Source organism: Leucoraja erinacea, chromosome 7 (assembly GCF_028641065.1).
Source record: "Leucoraja erinacea ecotype New England chromosome 7, Leri_hhj_1, whole genome shotgun sequence".
Classification (NCBI taxonomy): domain Eukaryota; kingdom Metazoa; phylum Chordata; class Chondrichthyes; order Rajiformes; family Rajidae; genus Leucoraja; species Leucoraja erinaceus.
The window spans coordinates 9,975,624-9,996,281 of record NC_073383.1 but is presented as its reverse complement, the minus strand read 5'-3'; the positions used below and the strand labels follow the sequence as shown (position 1 = coordinate 9,996,281).

The following is a 20,658-nucleotide window of genomic DNA, read 5'->3' as shown; positions in this document are numbered from 1 at the left end:
GTGCAACAAAGGTAAAACAGTTATAATGGGTGACTTCAATCTACATATAGATTGGGTGAATCAAATTGGCAGATGTGCTGAGGAAGAGGATTTCTTGGAATGTATGCGGGATAGTTTTCTAAACCAACATGTAGAGGAACCAACGAGACAGCAGGCTATTCTAGACTGGGTATTGAGTAATGAGGAAGGGTCAGTTAGCAGTCTTGTTGTGCGTGGCCCCTTGGGCAACAGTGACCATAATATGGTTGAGTTCTTCATTAGGATGGAGAGTGACATTGTTAATTCCGAAACAAGGGTCCTGAACATAAAGAAAGGTGACTTTGAGGGTATGAGACGTGAATTGGCCAAGATAGACTGGCAATTGATTCTTAAAGGGTTGACGGTGGATATGCAATGGAAGGCATTTAAAGACTGCATGGATGAACTACAACAATTGCTCATCCCAATTTGGCAAAAGAATAAATCAAGGAAGGTAGTGCATCCGTGTATAACAAGGGAAATAAGGGATAGTATCAAAACAAAAGATGAAGCATACAAATTAGCCAGAAAAAGCAGCCTACCAGGGGACTGGGAGAAATTCAGTCCAGCAGAGGAGGACAAATGGCTTAATTAGGAAAGGGAAAATAGATTATGAAAGAAAACTGGCAGGGAACATAAAAACTGACTGCAAAATTTTTTATAGATATGTGAAGAGAAAAAGATTAGTTAAAACAAATGTTGGTCTCTTGCAGTCAGAAACAGGTGAATTGATCATGGGGAACAAGGATATGGCAGACCAATTGAATAACTACTTTGGTTCTGTCTACACTAAGGAAGACATAAATAATCTGCCAGAAATAGCAGGGGACTGGGGGTCAAATGTGATGGAGGAACTGAGTGAAATCCAGGTTAGCTGGGAAGTAGTGTTAGGTAAATTGAATAGTAAAGGCCGATTGAGGGCCAGATAGGCTGCATCCCAGAGTACTTAAGGCCGATAAACTGTGTAAGGTTTTTACCCAAACTTTAGGGCCTAAAGATAGGGATCGTGCTTTTATCCTTTCTGGGTCACCGTAGTTACAGAGCAGCAGCTCCAGAGATGATCTCGATGAGCTCCTTGGTGATGACAGCCTGTCAAGTACGATTGTACGTCAACGTCAGCTTGTCGATAATCTCAGAGGCATTCTTGCTGGCACTGTCCATGGCAGTCATCCTTGCACTTTGCTCGCTTGTAGTCGATTCCTTCAACCCAAAGTAAATGATGTTCACCAGAGAGAACTCCTGGTAGTTTTGGAGAACATCAGCATCAATGTCATCGTAAACACTCAAGTTCTCAGAACCTGCAAGGGCATCGTAGGAGAACACGGGCTGCTCCTGAGTATTGTAGGAAATCACAGACTTGAATCTGTTGAATATTACAGCACCTTTATCAAACTCATAGCCTGAGTTCAGGAGCTCAGCGGCAAAAGGTCGGTGGCTTCCGGCCCACTTCCTTGAACATCAATAGGATATTACTTCCATATTTTCTGTGCAACAGTGCTCCCAGCTTGTCCCCAATCGTAGCAATCTTGACCTCTTTACCCGCAGAAGTCAATTGCTGCATTTGATTTCGTATGTTTTTAGCAACGTTGCTGTGGACTCCTCCACAGAGACCACGGTCAGAGGACACGCCAATAGCAGGAGCTTTAATTTCCGCCTTTTCATACAGGGCCAAAGTTCCATAAATAGGGATGAATTGATAACATTTCAAAACTCTTTATTGGGAGTAGTTCCTGAAATTGGACAGCTAATGGATTTTATGAAGAGAGGTAAATCATGTCTGACGAATCTTATAGAATTTTTCAAGGGATGTAACTAGTAGAGTGGATAAGGGAGAACCAGTGGATGTGTTATATCTGGACTTTCAGAAGGCATTTGACAAGTTCTCACATAAGAGATTAGTATGCAAACATAAAGCACACGGTATTGGGGGTTTAGTATTGATGTGGATAGAGAACTGGCTGGCAGAGCAAAAAGTAGCAGTAAACGGGTTCTTTTCAGAATGGCAGGCAGTGACTAGTGGGGTACCGCAAGGCTCAGTGCTGGGACCCCAGCTGTTTACTATATATATTAATGATCTGGATGAGGGAATTGAATGCAACATCGCCAAGTTTGCGGATGATATGAAGCTGGGGGGCAGTGTTAGCTGTGAGCAGGATGCTAGGAGGCTTTAAAGTGATTTGGATAGGTTGGGTGAATGGGCAAATGTATAGCAGATGCAGTATAATGTGGATAAATGTGAGGTTATCCACTTTGGTGGCAAAAACAGGAAAGTAGACTATTATCTGAATGGTGGCTGATTTGGAAAAGGGGAGATGCAACGAGACCTGGGTGTCATGGTACACCAGTCATTGAAAGTAGGCATGCAGGTGCAGCAGGCAGTGAAGAAAGCGAATGGTATGGTAGCATTCATAGCAAAAGGATTTAAGTATAAGAGCAAGGAGGTTCTACTGCAGTTGTACAGGGTCTTGGTGAGACCACACCTGGAGTATTGCGTACAGTTTTGGTCTCCTAATATGAGGAAAGATATTCTTGCCATAGAGGGAGTACAGATAAGGTTCACCAGACTGATTCCTGGGATGGCAGGACTTTCATATGACGAAAGACTGGATAGACTCGGCTTGTACACGCTAGAATTTCGAAGATTGAGGGGGGATCTTATAGAAACTTACAAAATTCTTAAGGGGTTGGACAGGCTAGATGCAGGAAGATTATTCCCGATGTTGGGGAAGTCCAGAGCAAGGGATCACAGTTTAAGGATAAGAGGGAAGTTTTTTATGATCGAGATGAGAAAATCATTTTTTACACCGAGAGTGGTGAATCTGTGGAATTCTCTGCCACAGAAAGGTAGTTGAGGCCAGTTCATTGGCTAGATTTAAGAGGGAGTTAGATGTGGCACTTGTGGCTAGAGGGATCAGAGGGTATGGAGAGAAGGCAGGTACAGGATACTGAGTTGGATGATCAGCCATGATCATATTGAATGGCAGTGCTGGCTCGAAGGGCCAAATGTCCTACTCCTGCACCTATTTTCTATGTTTCTATGTCTATGTTTCTAATCATAAGGGCGGCATGGTGGCGCAGCGATAGAGCCGCTGCCGTACAGCGCCAGAGACCCAGGTTCGATCCTGACTATGGGTGCTAGTCTGTACGGAGTTTGTACGTTTTCCCTGTGACCTGCGTAGGTTTTCTCCGAGATCTTCGGTTTCCTCCCTCACTCTCCAAAGATGTACATACAGGTTTGTAGGTTAATTGCCTTCGTATAATTGCAAATTGTCCCTAGGTTGTGTAGGATAGAGTTAGTGTGTGGGGATCGCTCATCGGTGGGCCAATGAGCCTGCTTCCACGCTGTATCTCTAAACTAAACCAAATCGAAATATGTACGGCACGTTTTAACTTTAGTGTTATGTTTCCATGTGCATGTTGATCTGATTATCTATTTCCCACCACACCGTCCACTGGGTGGCGCCGCGATGGCAGCCTCGCCCACAGTCTGTCTGTTCATCTTTTTTTTTGTTATTTTTAGTGTGTTTTGAAAGTAATGTTCTCTGTTTTATGTGGGGGAGGGGGTGTTCGGGATAAATTTTTTGTCAATCTCTTACCTTGCCGGAGATGCGATTGTTTTCCAGATCGTATTTCCGGTCGTTTTGCGGCCTAACATCATGGAGCTGGCGACCTTGCTTGGGACTGACTTTGAGCCCCACCGCGGGGACGTGAACTTATCTTCGGAGCCTGCGATCCCTTGCCTGGGATCGATGCTCTAACCGCGGCCTGCGGATATCACCATCGAGGAAATCGCAGCCTTGGGTAGAGATTGTCGTGAGCTCCAAACGACAAAGATGGTTCGACCATCCCCGACCCGGGGTCCGATCGCCCGGCGCGGTGGAGCTGAGATTCCTCCCCGATGCGGAAGCTTGATCGCCCCGATAAGAGGGCCCAAACGCCGCCGGCTACGGGAGCCAAGATCGCCCCGTCAATGGAAGGCTAGATCGCGCGAGAACAAAGAAGAGAAGAGATTTAACTTTTTTTCGCCTTCCATCACAGTGATGAATGTGGAGGAGTCACTGTGATGGATATTCATGTTAAAATGTGTTTTTTGTGTTCTGTTGCTTTTTATTGGTATGTCTGTATGGCAAATCAAATTCCTTGTTTGTTGCAAAACATACTTGGCTAATAAAGTATGATTATGATTATATATCTGTTCGTTGAACAACTGTTTTTTATGTGTTTATAACTAACCATTTCAGATTTTTTAAGATCTTTTGCAGTTACAGCTAACTTACGTTTGTTGTCGTGCTCCGGCTTTGTGCAACATCTGTTTTCTTTCTCCAAAAGCCTTGGATGTTGATGACTGAGCAGTTTGTTCATATGTATGGACGTAGAAAAATCACTAACATTGAAGTGTGCGTGTGTGGATTGATTTGCATCCAATAATTATTTGTCAAAAAATAAAGCCAGACTGTGAATAAGATATTGTTAAACCCTTCTACTCGATCAAAGTGGTTTAACTTAATCAGATGGCAAAGCACTTCTATTCCATGGTTTGAGCAACAAATGAGTCCATTGAATTCAGAGGCAATATCCTAGCTTCTAAGACATTGCTTCGAGAGGGCTTCGAAAGAAAGAGAGGGCTCAAACCAGTTAGTAGCAGAGATCGCTCTGCATTCGTTCCATGGTTCTTAACTCTCACAAAGGATCCATTAGAAGGAAACATTTTTATCTGCTTACTCTCAGTTTTCAATGTAATCACTCAAAAATAACACTATACACGCTTTCTTTCTATTTTCTATTTGGGCAAAGGCCTGGCAGCATTAAAACATTCAAAATATTTCTCAATAGTTCATTCACTGGATCTTTCCCTTAGCTTACTGAAATTTTGAATATCTTGGCAATCATTTCATAAATGCACAGTTATGAAATGGGATTGTTATCGCTTAAATTACTGCTATTCATGATTTGTAAATGTGAAATAGTGGGGACTGGGTTAGATAGATTATGATATCTCTTTTCCATCATTATGTGGTGATAATGAGGGAATTAAAGATGGATGTAAATATGTAAAAGTAGTTTTTTATTTTATTTATTTTATTTTATTTGCATTTTATTTGCTGGCGCCTTTCTGGACACCTAAGGACACCTTACAAAAATTAACAGAAGAGAAAAAAACATGTAGTCGGAGAAAAATAAATAATAAGGACATCATCAATACACAAACTAAAGATAGAAATCGCTCCAAAGACACAAAATCAAAAAATCAAAAAAACACAATGTGAAGAGAGAGCAGCGGCAGCTAAAGCACGCCAGCGTCCACTCTCCCTTCCGACAGCCATCTTGGACACAGACTAACATGTTAACTTACACACAAAAAATCATCCACTGTGGGGGAAGGCACAATGTCAAGTTCCCATCCCCAGTTCACCCAAAGTTAGGCCTATTGAGGCCACCGCTATTGCCTCTACGGAGACCCGATGTTCCTGGCCGTTCTGGCCGGGTGGTGTTGCCCCGGCGTTGGGAGAGTCCTCCTGGAGGCCACCTGGAACGGCCACTTCCTAGCAGGGGATTGTCGGCTTCCGAAGCCGACAGGGCCGCGCCGGATTGGAGCTCCCAGGCTCCCGATGTTAAAGTCGGCGCCGCCCGCTCCGCTCCGCAGACCCGCAGCCCAGAGGTGTTGATCTCGGCGGTCACAGCTCACCGGAGCTCCAGCGCGTCGATCCAGCGCGGCTCCGCGATAGCGCTCCAGCGCTGTGCCGCCAACGAAGCCGAGGTACTGGGCGGTCCCCGCCAGGAAACGGCGCTCCACGCCCGCTGGTAGGCCACGAGGACGGGTCGACGGGCAGCCCGGAGAAAAAAGCTGCCTCACCGACCAGGTAGGGACCTAGAAGTATAATTACCTCCTTCCCCCCACATTAAGAAGTCCATTTCTCCAACAAACGAAGAACAAGACTTACTAAAAACTTTTTAAAAAAAATGAATTAAACGGCGGCTGCTGGTTAGCAGCCGTTCCCCAAGATGGCTCCTCCCCTGACTAATTCATCGTGTATAACAGATGAACAGCAAAATTAATAATTGCAGCACAGTTGATTGCATTGAACAGGCCAGGACACATTTTATCTTTGCTTTCATTTATATTCAAGGAAATTTTCATATATAGTTTACGTCATTATATTTTGCTCAAAGTTTTAAAGTGTGTGTCAATGAGGGAATAATTAATATTTGAGAAACTGCAATTTTTTAATATTATAATTGTTGAACCGGCAATTGCAAAATAACTCAAAATTTGGGAGTGCTGAGGTATCTGTCTGAACGTCCTTTTGGAAACAGTGGAGGGGCGACAGGGCTCTCGCTTAACCTTTTTTCCTGTTGCCAGCCGGGCAACCTTGGCAGCTTTTTAGGTTGCCAAATGACACTTCAGGTGGTCATTTAAGACGGCTTGCATGGCGCGTGCGATAATGTGCTCGGACGAAGTGCGTAGTTACCAATCGGAATTATACTCAATGAAGCATTCACATATTATTTCTGCTTCAAATAAAGTCACAAACTAAACATATTCACCAATCAAGACATGATATATCCCACAATAACATGCAGCAAAATTATAAGACAGTATCTCAACTCTTTTTACACATTGCAATTAATGCAATTTCTATTAGTTTTTACCACTTCCAAACTAATTGATTATTCAGCGTATGATCAACCTGTGTCAATAAATCCTGGACCATGGTAACATATATGCTTAACCATGTGCACTACAGATTGATGCAAGCATGTTTTCTGTAAAGGACCGAAAATTACCATAACATGGCCATAGCATGGGTCGTTATTGCTATTGGTACAGAAACACTCTCGCTTCCCACATAATTTATCCACAACAAAATATACAGGTTGCAAGGAAATTTCTATAGGCATTTTATGATAATAGGTGTTAAAACCAACTATACCCATCTGACAGGTTAAACAATACACTAACTGACAAGAGATGGCCAAAGGACATAACTGCAGCAAATGTTCTTTTGGTAATATATTTAAAGGTGTCAAGACGCCACATTACCAGACATTCAGATTAGATGTATGTGTTGTGAACAGCAATGAAGATACCCAGTTTGTAAGCACCAGATTAAAAAAAAATTATTGATAAATACTGTTTCCATCACTCCCACTTCAGAATTAACGTTAACATTTCAACTGAAATATCTCCTGACCAAATTTGTGATGTATATGATCGACTGTAGAAGTAAAACCTGGATAAATCCAACGTATAGTTGTGAATGTTGCTCATTAAATAACTACAGTACTGATACTCCATATTAAGAGCATTGATTTGCCGTTAAAATGAATTCTGTAATAATGTGTCAATGGCAACAGTGACAATCGAACACTGTGGTTTTAATGTTTCACGTGTTCACAATTTAATTAATCCATCTTTATGGACTAATACAAATAATAACATTGGGAATTGCAATCACATTTGATTGCATTCCGTTATCAAACATAGTCAATGTTCGCTCTGAAGACATTTCCAGCGCAATAGGGTCAGGGAGGGGGATGTGTGAGAATCAGTGCGGGGTGGATAGTGGCGGGGGTGGAGGGTTAGAAGGCAGTCGGTGCAGAATGGATGGATTGAGGCAGGTGAATTAGTTGGTTGGAGTAGGTAAAATTGTGAGGGGAGAGCACGGGGGATGTCAGTGATGTTGAATGGGCGGGTTCAATACGGGATGGATGGGGGTAGATAAAAGTGCTGGAGAAACTTAGCGGGTGAGGCAGCATCCATGGAGCGAAGGATATAGGCAACGTTTCTGGTCGAGACCCTTCTTCAGACTGTTCCCCCCATTCTTGAATGGGAAGATCAGTGCAGGATGAATGGGGGGAGGTGGGTCAGTGCAGTGTGGAATCGGAGGGTCTGTGCAGGATGAATGGGGGATCACTACAGGATGAATGAGGGGAAGGTGCAGGGTAAATGGAGGGCCGCTGCTTTCAAAACAAACCCTCCCACACGCCGAGGCCTCCCCCTCCCTCCCTCCTCCCTGCCTCGGCGTGCGGGAGGGTTTGTTTTGAAAGCGCCGTTAGTGGATTTGCAAGCAGCGGCCCTTATTAGGGCGGGTGGGGTGCAGGAGGAGGAGGAGATGGAGCCGCTGTTGCGGCCACTGCTGCCGCTGTTCGGGGGATCATCATCCGCTCCGACCCTTCGTAATACCGCATCGAGTATCTTTGCCCCGCACGACAGCCGTCGCCGACACGAAACGTCGTGTTCCTTTTCTCCAGAGATGCTGCCTGACCCGCTGAGTTACTCCAGTTTTTTGTGTCTATCTTCGGTATAAACCAAGTTGCCAAGCCGGACAAAATGACTCGCCGTTTAGGTTGCCCGGCGGCACTTTGGGTGGTCAGTGGCACCCGGGCAACCGCTAATTTCGAGCCATGGGCGAGGAAAAGCTTCCATGTCCCTACAATTGTTTAATCGTGGTGATACGTAGCAGTGTGGGTGAACCAGGTTTGTGTGGACAGGATATCAGTCATATGAGAAGGATATATTTTTTTGATTAATTTATAGATTCAGCGTGGAATCAGGCCCTTCGGCCCACAGAGTCAGCACCAACCAGTGATCCCCGCATATTAACACTATCCTCCACAGACTCGGGACAATTTACACTTACACCAAGTATACAAACCCAAGCCAATTAACCTATGACGTTGGAGTGTGGGAGGAAGAACCCGGAGAAAACCCTACGCAGTCACTGGAAGAACGTACAAACTCCGTACAGTGCCTCACAGCGTCAGAGATCCGGGTTCGATCCTGACCCTGGGTGCTGTCTGTGTGGAGTTTGCTAGTTCTCCCTGTGACCGCATGGGCTTCTTTCGGGTGCTCTACTTTCCTCCCACATCCCAAAGACGTGTGGGTTTGTAGGTTGATTGGACTCTGTAAATTACCACAAGTGTACAGTGAGCAAGTGGATGCAAGAGTAATATAACATAGAACTAGTGTGAATGGGTGATTGATGGTGGGCCTGGACTCGGTAGACCGAAGCGCCTGTTTCCATAAGTCTAGACTGAGCCAAACCTGTTGTCCTTTTCTAACTCTTCCCTGAACTGAGTAGCTTGTTGGACAATTGCAGAGGGTATCTGTGGATCAACCACATTAGTTCTTCTTCTTCTTCTTCTTCTTCTTGCGTATGGCATGCACAGCCTAAAGTTGTAGGCCAAAATGTTTTATTTGATCTTATTTGATTGTGCATGCTGGGTTGATTGCATTCGTCGAAACAGGTGAAGGTTGCAATCTCCCACCTCACCACATTAGTTAATCTTGTGTCACAGAGTGTAAATGCCCCTGTCCCACTTTGGAAACCTGAACGGAAACCTCTGGAGACTTTGCGCCCCACCCAAGGTTTCCATGCAGTTCCTGGAGGTTGCAGGTGGTTGCTGGAGGTTGCAGGTAGTGAAAGCAGGTAGGAAGACTGACAAAAACCTCCGGGAACCGCACGGAAACCTTGGGTGGGGCGCAAATCTCCAGAGGTTTCCGTTCAGGTTTCCTAAGTGGGACAGGGACATAAAGAAGGGCTGTTTTCCTTTCCCGAAGTGCATTTGTGTGGAATCACAGAGAGCCCAGACCAGGTAAGGATGATTGATCCCATGTCCCGAAGTTGCATTAGTGAATCAGGTGGGTTGTGATGACCCTCTGGTGGTTTGATGATCATTATTAGTGATCCTAGATTAAAGAAAACAATTTAATATGAATTCCCAAAATGGTAGTGTTATAATAATAATGATGATGCAGTAAAAAATATGCTTTAGTTCAGCTGAGTCTGAAAGAGTTCATTTAAATGTAGAATAATTGTGTGATTATTGGGGTGCTGGATATTTTTGCCCTTCACAGTTTCAGTCTATCAGAACTGAACAAGGAGGAGGACACAAATGCAGGCTCAGACACAGGGCAGATCAGTCTTCAGAGTTTAATCGGTCCAAGTCGGTACACAGGTAAGCAAAACAGAGGCAACAGTACAATCTAGGAGCAGGCAAAAAACAGAGGTCGAAAAACAGGCAATGGTCGAGGTCACAAGATTTCTAGAGCTGGAACGAGGTGATACCAAGTAGCATACACGACGAACTGGCAATGAGAACTAAAACACAAAGGGCTTAAATACAGACTAGCAGGGGATAACGAGACACAGGTGAAACACATCAGGGCGGGGCCAATAATCACATGAGGGTAAACGACCTGACAGGAAATGGGACCTGAAACAAGAGGAGATGCGAGACACCAAAATAAAACAAGAATGCACACTCTAATACTAAAAAAACAATAAGAAACAGAAACTAGATCAAACCCGAGACCTGACACAGTCCCGTTAGCATTAGTGGAATTGAAAGCCCTCTGGCGAGTGCACTAGGTACTCAGTGCTCACGCACACAGTAGTGCTTATGGCCATGACAAGTTTATTTTCCAGTATTTCTACTAATATTTTACAGAGATGAAGGAGGTACATATATGACGTAGGAATTTCAAAATGACCTGAGGAATAAATGTATCAATAAGTTAGAGTGTATCCAAGGTTACCATGATTTCAGGACTTCCTGACCAACAGGCCACAATCAGTGAGGATAGTTGACAAATCATCCTCAACGATAATACTGGTGCCCCCCCGCTGGATGTGTACTCAGCTGCTTACAATACTCCTTATACACTCACAATTGTGCAACTATCCAACTCAATCTACAGACTCGCAGATGACACCACTGTAATGGGCTGGGTAACGAGTAATGACGACACAAAGTATAGAAAAGGGATTGAGAGCCTTGTCACAATATCAAGATAAAAATCTCTCCCTCAATGTCAGTATCCTAGCAGCAACCAGAGAGCGGTCTACCTCACTGGAGACCCTCAGACTATCTTTGATCTCACTGGACTTTATCTTGCACGAAACGTTATTAACGTTATTTCCCTCTCTCATGTATCTGTATACTGTGGATGGCTCGATTGCAATCATGTATTGTCTTTCCGCTGACTGGTTTTAGTGTGCAAAAAAAAATCTTTTCACTGTACCTAGGTATATGTGACAATAAACTAAACTAAACAAAAGGAAATTGTGCTTGACTTCAGGAAGTGAAGAAATACACACCATAGTTTACATTGACGGGGCTGATGTAGAGATAGTCGAAAATGTCAAGTTCCTCGGAATAATTAACACTAGTAATTTGTTGTGGACCAGTCACGTCAAAACAATGGCCAAGAAAGCACACCAACGCCTCTACTTCTTTAGAAGGCTAGGGTAGTTCGGCATGTCCCCAACAGCCCTCACCAATGTGCCGCAGAAAGCATTTTATCAGGATGTGTCACAGCATGGTTTTGGAACAGCTCCATCAAACACCGTAAGAAATTGCAGAGTTGCGGATGTGGCCTGGACCAGCACACAAATCAGCCTCCCTTCCATTGACTCCATCTACACTTCACTCTACTTCGGAAAGGCCATCAGCATAATCAAGGGCCTGCCTCACCCCATTCTGCCCCTCTACCATCAGGCAAGAGGTGCAGACGTTTGAATACTCATTCCTCCAGATTCAGGAACAGGTTCTTCCCAGCTATCAGGCAACTGAGCTGTCCTCGCATCAGCTGGACTGCGGTCCTGACCTCTCATCTTCCTAATTGGAGAACTTTGTACTATCTTTATCGGACTTCAATGTTATATCGCACCCTTTATCCTTTATCTGTGCATTGTGGATGGCTTGATTATATTTATGTGTAGTCTATTCACCGACAGGATTGCACGCAAACAAAAGCTTTTCACATCGGTACACGTGACAATAATAAACTAAACGATGTGCCTTTAATTAGGATATATCTCAGGCTTTACTGAAGAGAGGGGGTGGGAGACTGCAACCTTCACGTGGTCCACCCTGTTTCAACGAATGCAATCAACCTGGCGTGCACAATCAAATAAGATCAAATAGAAGAAGTTGTCCTACAACTTTAGGCTGTGCACGCCATACGCAAGAAGACTGAAGAGAGATTTGTGGTTAGGAAATCTGAAAGACACGTTGGATTATTTTGAAGGCCCTTTGTTTATTATTTCTCAGTTGCCCATTCCAAGTTTCTCTCCTTCCATGAAACACTCACTTGAAACATGGTTTCCTGGTGAACATCATTTATTTTCTCTCTGAAATGGTGTTTGATCTTTAATTCTCAAAGCTGAACTTTAATCCCAATAATATTTGACATGCTCCTCTTTGAATACCTTCTTGACATGAGAATTATGTGAAACAGGATTCATAAATATTCATCATAAATGGAAATCTTTGCTGAATTGTGCCATCAACCAGTTTTTATTAATTCAGCACAAGGTTCATATCAGACCAGGGGTTCCCAACCTTTTTTGTCCCGTTTACCCCTGGCAACTTTAATGGCACATAACAATGTTATTTCACTTATTTATGAACAACTGATGATGAACAGATACCAGTATACAAGAACCAAACACAGTCAGTCAATGAGAAAAAATATGTACGAATACAGTATCAACAAATATACCCCCTGGGTAGGTGAAATTTATCCCCTGGGGGTAAATTTACCCCAGGTTGGGAAAGCGTGTATCAGATCCTTTCTTGTTGAATGGCTTTTTTTTCTTAATGAGCAATGTCCTTACCCTTGTTTATGTCACTTTAAAAGATATTTTGAAAAACCTGAGAGAGAAATATTATTGCATCCTAGAGTTTTAGGTAGTTTCTTAATGGCTAGTTTTCACGGGGCGACTTGACGCAAGATGTAGCCAGAGTGGAGTGGTCGTGGTCTACCACGATATCACACGATATAACGGGGGTAAAGAGTTCCCACGGTACTCGGCAATTCTGTCATTTGTGCGAGTGACTTGTCCGTCTCCCGATCTTTCCCGAATGAACATCGTGGACTGTAGTGTAGTTAATCACGTGGCACAAATGATGTTACTTTGTTGTCACACACAATATTCGTTTTTTTCACCCGAGCTCTTTAATGAGCTGAAGAATAATCTGTGTTTTTTTAGACAAATGTTGTTGTGATGCACCTTCTCTCAATATGTGCAAGAAGTCGTCTTTTTATTTTGTCAAATATGAATAAACACTGTATCTCACATTGACCGTGATGATTGTGTTATTTTATGATCTACTGAGAGGTGAAACTTTCAGTCTGAAGAAGGCTCTCGACCCGAAACGCCACCCGTTCCTTCTCTCCAGAGATGCTGCCTGTCCCGCTGAGTTGCTCCAAGCAACTGGTGTCTATCTTCAAAGCTCCAAGCAACTGGTGTCTATCTTCAAAGGACTGACCAGGACTGCCTCTCTCTCTCTCTCTCTCTCTCTCTCTCTCTCTCTCTCTCTCTCTCTCTCTCTCTCTCTCTCTCTCTCTCTCTCTCTCTCTCTCTCTCTCTCTCTCTCTCCCCCCCCTCCCTCCCTCTCTCTCACACAGGCATGAATGGATGAACTCCGCGGGCCAGGCGGCATCTACGGAGGGAAATGGACAGGCGACCCATTCTTCAGGCTGCCTTATGTCTCTCTCCCCCCCCCCCCCCCCCCCCCCCCTCCCCCCAACTCCCACCCACACACACGAATGCTGGAGAAACTCAGCGGGTGCAGCGGGGCCGAAACGTTGTCTATTTCCTTCGTTCCATAGATGCTGCTGCACCCGCGGAGTTTCTCCAGCATTCGCGTGTGTGGGTGGGAGTTGGGGGGGGGAGAGAGACATAAGGCAGCCTGAAGAATGGGTCGCCTGTCCATTTCCCTCCGTAAATGCTGCCTGGCCCGCGGAGTTCCTCCATTCATGCCTGTGTGAGAGGGAGGGAGGGAGGGAGAGAGAGAGAGAGAGAGAGAGAGAGAGAGAGAGGCACACACAAGGTGGACGCGAAATCTCACCTGCCTGTTTCAGTGACAGACACCCACCGCCAGTAAATGAAGACACCCCCATCTGTCTCCACCTCCACCGGCTCCCCCACCTTTCCCTCCCAACTCCAGTCCCGTCCCGACCCCCTGGGAAACTGAAGGTTTCCCGCTGTAATTAAAGAGTTCCCACGGTAGACTGTAAAACTGGGACCCTGGTTCTGGACTCCCCCAACATCGGGAACATTCTTCCTCCATCTAGCCTGTCCAATCCTGTAGATACGATTAGACAGGTATCTAGTTATTTAATTCAATTAATGATTTCTATCGCCCAGCCTCTCATCTTTCAATCGGGTTCGGCCAGGAAGGAACTGCAGATGCTGGATTAAAACGAAGATAGACACAACATGTAGCTCAGCGGGACAAGCAGCATATCAGAAGGGTCTCGACCCGAAATGTCACCCATTCCTTCTCCCCAAAGATGCTGCCTGCCGCCAAGTTACTCATTCTCTTTAAACCGGCATCTGCTGTTCCTTCCGACACATACACAAGAAATAAGCAACTTTTCGGGCCGAAACGTTGCCTATTTCCTTTGTTCCATAGATGCTGCTGCACCCGCTGAGTTTCTCCAGCATTTGTGTGTGGGGGTGGGAGTTGGGGGGGGTAGAGAGATAAGGCAGCCTGAGGAAAGGCTCGCCTGTCAATTTCCCTCCGTAGATGCTGCCTGGTCCGCGGAGTTCCTCCAGTTAGAAACTGCTTTCAGACAAAAAGAGACACACTGACATTAATGAAATGCTTGTTAGCTAGTTTTATTAGATTTGTATGTAAATAGCAAACTGGCTGGATTCACTCTATCCAACTTCCGGGTTCACCGTTCGCAGGAGTTCCCACGGTGACCGCAAGAGTTACTGTGGATATCGCACTGGCCACTACGTTCATAAAATGTTGCAATGCTCAACCACAAGTGTACAAGTCACTCTTGGACAAATTCAAACATGTTTGAATTTTCTCCCGAGTACCCAAGTTACACGATTACCTGCCATTAGCGCCACGGTGGTCCACGAATGCCGTACTGTTATCGCACGAGGTTCCCATGATGTTAAACTCTGGTTACCTCTTGCGTCAAGTCGCCCCGTGAAAAGGGGGTTTAAAATAATGGAGACTAAAATGTGTAGTTTTGCTTTGACAAAGCGGGGAGTGGGGGGGGGGGGGAGGTCATGGCATTATTTCCAAAATTGAAATAGGAGGTTTGGCATATAGGCATGGCATGCTGCAAAGAAGAATTGTTACTATTGAATTCTCATCAGTTAAAGTTATATTTTATCAGGTAATGAGACAATTGTCACTTTGTTCTGGCTATATTATTTGCAGACCTTCAATGTATCTCCTGTGTTTTAATAAATGGAGCAGCACTTTCTAGCGATTCTGAATGACTTTTATTTTATTTGCAGTCACTACGAGATTGGAGAACAATTGTCTGTACATTGAGCCACAGATGAAAGTTTTTGTTAACCTTCACTGTAACAATAGAGACCTGTTTGTTTTCTGTTCTGTTGGGTGCTGCATTGTAAATGGTAGAATAATTTCAGCTTTTGCGGCAGGGTTTAACATGAAACTAGGTCATGTGCTGTGTGAAGCAGTGCACCATTCTCTTACTTTGACCTTGAAATACCTTTCATTCTGTAACATGCAATTGGTATACATGATGCACTGAAATGTTGCAAACATCCACAGCAGAGGGCTGCTCTAAATCATGACCTTCAACCTCTAATGTTGACACACAATTTAATCTTGATGTGTTTTCTGTAGCTCAATGTCAAATTTGGTCTGATAGCATGCTAAAATGTTGAGGGCTATTCCACTCGTTTTTGTTATCATTTTGGCGTGAATTTTAATTTCCAAATGCAAGAACATTTAATTTCTCACTTTAGTTTAGTTGAGAGATACAGCGCAGGAAATAGGCCGTTTGGTCCACGCTGACCAGCGATCCCCGCACATTAACACTATCCTACACGCACTAGGGACAAGTTACACTTATACCAAGCCAATTAACCTACAAACCTGTACAGCTTTGGAGTGTGGAAGGAAACTGGAGCATCCGGGGAAAACCCATGCATTCACGGGGAGAACGTGCAAACTCCGTACAGATAGCAACGTACTCAGGATCGAACTCAGGTCCCTGGCACTGTGAGGCAGCAATCCTACCGTTGCGACAGGTGACATATAGGCATTGCATGCTGGGTGACCTGGACAGGTTGAGTGAGTGGGCAGATGCATGGCAGATGCAGTATAATATAGATAAATGTGAGGTTATCCACTTTGGCGGCAAAAACAAGGGGGCAGATTATTATCTCAATAGGGTTAGGTTAGGTAAGGGGGAGGTGCAGCGAGACTTGGGCGTCCTTGTACACCGGTCACTGAAAGTTGGCTTACAGGTACAGCAGGCAGTGAAGAAAGCTAATGGAATGTTAGCCTTCATAATAAGAGGATTTCAGTATAGGCGTAAAGAGGTTCTTCTGCAGTTGTATAGGGCTCTGGTGAGACCACATCTGGAGTGTTGTGTACAGTTTTGGTCTCCTAATTTGAGAAAGGACATCCTTGTGATTGAGGCAGTGCAGCGTAGGTTCACGAGATTGATCCCTGGGATGGCGGGACTGTCATATGAGGAAAGATGAAAAAGACTAGGCTTGTATTCACTGGAGTTTAGAAGGATGAGGGGGATCATATAGAAACATATACAATTATAAAAAGACTGGACAAGCTAGATGCAGGAAACATTTTCCCAATGTTGGGCGAGTCCAGAACCAGGGGCCGCAGTATTAGAATAAAGGGGAGGTCATTTAAGACTGAGGTGAGAAAAAAACTTTTTCACCCAGAGAATTGTGAATTTATGGAATTCCCAGCCACAGAGGGCAGTGGAGGCCAAGTCACTGGATGGATTTAAGAGAGAGTTAGATAGAGCTCTAGGGGCTAGTGGAGTCAAGGGATATGGGGAGAAGGCAGGCACGGGTTATTGATAGGGGACGATCAGCCGTGATCACAATGAATGGTGGTGCTGGCTTGAAGGGCCGAATGGCCTCCTCCTGCACCTATTTTCTATGTTTCTATGTTTCTATGACACCGTGCCACCCTACTAGCAGGGAATTTCTCTCATGTAACATGATGTTGATTTATCTCTTGTACCTATGAAGCAGAATAAATCATTCATAGTTGTTATGTGGATTGTATTGTGAATAAGAGATTTTATGCAAAATAATTTCTGGTGTTTGGTAATTAATATTAAACTATAGAATTGGATTGAAACATCATTAACTCCACATTTGACCAGGACTTGTAATAGATTTTCATAAAACAAATAATGCTGAGAATGGATTCATGGCTGGTAGACCTGCCAATTTTCAGAATGAAGTAAATGTACTAAAACACCTGTAATAAGAGCATGTGAAACAGTAGCACGGTGATAGGGAAGAGCACAGGTGGAAGCTAGTAATGTGATCTCAAACATCAGAGAGGATTGTGCATTAAAATCTGTTTTGCCAAGGTCATTCTATTGGAGCAAATGCTGAGGTTTTAAAATGGATCCAGATAAAGCTTCAGTTATTCATGATATCGCTGCTAGGCTCCGCGAGATCACTGATAATAGAAACATGAAGCAGATCGTTTTTCAAGGTGAATTTTATTTGCCTGTTGCTAAACTGTTACGAATAAAAAATTATATGAAAGCAAAGCTGTTTGGCTCAAGAATGATATTCCAGCTGCTTGCCCGAGGTTTCAACACCATTTCCAAACACTGAACCAAAGTTGTCATCTCTAAGCAATTCCATGATAGTTTCTGGTAGGTGTGAATGATGGCTTGTGACATGGGCTTTGTCAGAACATCTATAATTCTACTTTTAGTGTGTTTTTACTGAGTGACTGAAATATGTAGTCCTCAAACTGTCAGATTTTCTATAACATGCCTGGAGAATAACATGACAATGTAACTTTGGGCAGCATTAGGGTTTATGCAGATAAACCATATATAACCCATATAATAACCATATAACAATTACAGCACGGAAACAGGCCATCTCGGCCCTTCTAGTCCGTGCCAAACACTTATTCTCCCCTAGTCCCATCTACCTGCACTCAGACCATAACCCTCCATTCCTTTCCCGTCCATATAACTATCCAATTTATTTTTTAATGATAAAATCGAACCTGCCTCCACCACCTTCACTGGAAGCTCATTCCACACAGCTACCACTATCATGAGTAAAGAAGTTCCCCCTCATGTTACCCCTAAACTTCTGTCCCTTAATTCTCAAGTCATGTCCTCTTGTTTGAATCTTCCCTACTCTCAGTGGGAAAAGCTTTTCCACGTCAACTCTGTCTATCCCTCTCATCATTTTAAAGACCTCTATCAAGTCTCCCCTTAACCTTCTGCGCTCCAAAGAATAAATACCTAACTTGTTGGTGAGCATTGGTGAGACCAAATCTGGAGTATGGTGTACAATTTTGGTCGCCCAATTATAGGAAGTATGTCAACAAAATAGAGAGAGTACAGAGGAGATTTACTAAAATATTGCCTGGGTTTCAACAACTGAGTTACAGAGATACGTTGAATAAGTTAGGTCTTTATTCTCTGGAGCGCAGAAGGTTAAGGGGGGACTTGATAGAGGTCTTTACAATGATGAGAGGGATAGACAGAGTTGATGTGGACAAGCTTTTCCCTTTGAGAATAGGGAAGATTCAAACAAGAGGACATGACTTCAGAATTAAGGGACAGAAGTTTAGGGGTAATATGAGGGGGAACTTCTTTACTCAGAGAGTGGTAGCGGTGTGGAATGAGCTTCCAGTGGATGTGGTGGAGGCAGGTTCATTGGTATCATTTAAAAATAAATTGGATAGGCATATGGATGAGAAGGGAATGGAGGGTTATGGTATGAGTGCAGGCAGGTGGGACTAAGGGGAAAAAAAGTTGTTCGGCACGGACATGTAGTGCCGAGATGGCCTGTTTCCGTGCTGTGATTGTTATATGGTTATATGGTTGTTCAACCTTTCTCTGTAACTTAGTTGCTGAAACCCAGGCAACATTCTAGTAAATCTCCTCTGTACTCTCTCTATTTTGTTGACATCCTTCGTATAATTAGGCGACCAGAATTGTACACCATACTCCAGAATAAACAAGGGATTTAGGAAATGATTGTCTGATTTGCCTTGGTCATCCATGAGTTTCATCACACACTGTTTTGCCTCTGCATCTGCACTATTGGTACCTTTGTCCGCCCTCCCCTTTGGCAATGACATAAAAGCCACAGTCTCCAATCATGACACGGGGCACAGCAAGGGAGAGGGTTTGGTCAAAAACTGCATTTACATAGAAGACAAAATGTGTATGAAGGAACTGCAGATGCTGGTTAAACCGAAGACAGACACAAAAAGCTGGAGTAACTCAGCGGGACAGGCAGCATCTCTGTGGAGAAGGAATGGGCAAAGTCACCCATTACTTCTCTCCAGAGATGCTGCCTGTCCCGCTAAGTAACTCCAGCTCTTTGTGTCTATATTCTTGCATTTATATATAGTTGAGCTCCCCCAGTGTCACTCCAAGCTCACACTGTGCAGCTGAAATGCCTGCCATACATCACGTATTCTCTGCTATGGCTCCCGAAGTTTCAGGTTTATCCACGGTCTGAGATACAAGCCATCTTCCTTTTGCTGGATATGCAAGGCACAGGGTACAATGCACGGATGAATGTGAAGAGATGAATGAATGAATGTATGATTGAATGAATGAATGAATGAATGAATGAATGAATGAATGAATGTATGAATGAATGAATGAATATTTTATTGTCACATGTGACAAGCCACAGTGAAATTCTGTGCTTGTAAACTCACGGTATGCGAATAGTCGTCACATAAAGGGCACTGACCAAGTTACAAAGTATACGCGCCAGGCTTTTGTTTATGTGCTATCCAGTCAGCGAAATGACCATACATGATTACATTCAAGCCGTTCAGAGTGTACATATACAGGATAGAATAACGTTTCACGCAAGAAAAAGTCCAGTAAAGTCCGATTAAAGGTAGTCTGAAGATCTTCCGTGAGGTAGACGGTGGGTTGGGACCGCTCTCTTGTTGGTGATGGGGTGGTTCAGTGGCCTGATAACAGCTGGGAAAAAACTCTCCCTGAATCTGGAGGTGAGCTGGATTATACTGGTGGCCTTGCCGAGGAAACGTGAAGTGTAGATGTAGTCAATGCAAGTGTGGTGGGCTTGTTTAATGGTCTGGGCTGCAGCCACAACTCTGCAATTTCTTGCGGTCTTGGATGAAGCTGTTCCCAAGCCATGCTGTGATGCATCCCAATAAAATGCTTTCTGCGGTGCATCTGTAGTGTCGTTGGGGACATGCAGAACATCCTCAGCCTTCTATGAAAGTATAGGCATTGTTGTGCTATCTTGACCATTGGTTTGACAAGGCTGGTCCAGTAAAATGACTGGTGATATTTGCCCCTTTCAACCATCTCTACTTCGGCACCATCATTGTATACCGGGGTATGCGCACCCCTGCGCTTCCCAAAGACGATCACAATCTCCTTCATCTTGCTGGCAATGAGGAAAAGGTTGTTTTCTTGGCACCAGGTTACCAGGTTGTCAATCTCCTTCCTGTACTCTGTCTCTTCACTAAATAACATCCGGTCCACTGCGGTGATGTTGTCTGCAAATTTGTAAATTGAGTTGGATTGGTATTTAGCTGCACAGTCGTGGGTCTCTGAGGAACTAAGAAGGGGGCTGAGAATGCATTCTGATGGGACACCTGTGATAATGATTATCA

At 44.1% G+C, this 20,658-nt stretch overlaps 1 protein-coding gene and 1 pseudogene across 2 annotated transcripts in view; one reads left to right on the top strand and one right to left on the bottom strand.

Annotated features, from left to right (window-relative positions):
• The window catches only part of hibch (3-hydroxyisobutyryl-CoA hydrolase), a 139,387-nt gene that overhangs the window by 59,828 nt on the left and 58,901 nt on the right, over window positions 1–20,658 (top strand). The window lies entirely within an intron of this gene.
• Window positions 1,036–4,327, bottom strand: LOC129698525 (ATP synthase subunit gamma, mitochondrial-like; annotated as a pseudogene).